This window comes from Charadrius vociferus, unplaced genomic scaffold (assembly GCF_000708025.1).
Source record: "Charadrius vociferus isolate BGI_N301 unplaced genomic scaffold, ASM70802v2 scaffold90, whole genome shotgun sequence".
NCBI lineage: Eukaryota > Metazoa > Chordata > Aves > Charadriiformes > Charadriidae > Charadrius > Charadrius vociferus.
The window spans coordinates 2769128-2770266 of NW_009647222.1; positions in this window are offsets into that span (position 1 = coordinate 2769128).

Consider the following 1139-nt stretch of genomic DNA (forward strand, 5'->3'; position numbering starts at 1 on the left):
CTAGATATGACCTCAGTTGCCATTTGGAAACTGGTGAGATGAAAACCCACAGTGGCCTTTTGCTGCCATTAAATCCTTCCCATTCCTTTCACAAAGTCAGTCTCATGTGGACACTTTTCTCATTTCTCTGTTTCTGCCTCCGAGGCCAGAGCAAATGTTTCTCCTTCTGATGCCCGCTAAGTACATAAAGTACAGCTCAGTTTTCAATGCAGAGTTAGACCAGCTCAGTTGTTCAGAGATGTATTTTGTACCTTGATTTGGTTTGCTTTATCTTCTGTTTGCATATTCTTCTTTTAAATAGCAAGAGGCCATGACAAGCTTAGGTTATGGCCTGTTGCTCAGTTGGAATTATCTCAGCTTATTTTTTCGGCGGCCCCTACTTAATCTGATTTGTAGGGTTCAGAATAGGTTGACCTTGTTGGTTGCAACTTGAGATAACTGGCTCTTGTTCCCAGCTGTGGAACAAATTATCTTTGTGACCCCCATATCCTCCTGATTGCTCTTTGAAATGTGCATGGGGGTAATTCTCTTATATATCTCATCATACAGTGACTGACTCTGTGACATTTGCTGTATTCCTGGAAAAATGGGTACCTTGTTCTTATTATTAATATGTATTACAGTGCACATTGTCAACTTTCTATGAGCTGATTTAATCCAACCAAATAACTGTGTAGAACTTGTCTGTAGTGCCTTTGAAAACAACTAATCCGGCATGCCACCAAGCTCTAAAGCTCTGAATGACCATGTGTCATCTCACTGAAGATGTCTAGCTTGCAGATACTCTCCACTGTCAGGTGTGTGGGGAGCTGTGTTACAAACAAGAAAACCTATCCAGGGGAAAAGGGTTTACCGCCTAAATGTTGGGTCTTAAGAAAGGTAGCAGGAATCGCAAGAAAAGGTAACTGGAATTAAATACTAAGTACTTCTTTGCTCCACATGTAAGTATTCCTGGCAGTAGATTATCCAGTTTCTTTCCCATCCATTGGGGAAGATGTCCCACTGGTAACAGTCCCTTGCGGTGTGTTGCCTCACTCATACATGCAGCCTTACTCGTGTTGTGGATTTGTAGGGACCTGTTTACTTCTGATTTGTTTGCAGTTTGGGCTCTGCTCCCTGTGGATCCTTGCGTGGCTTGG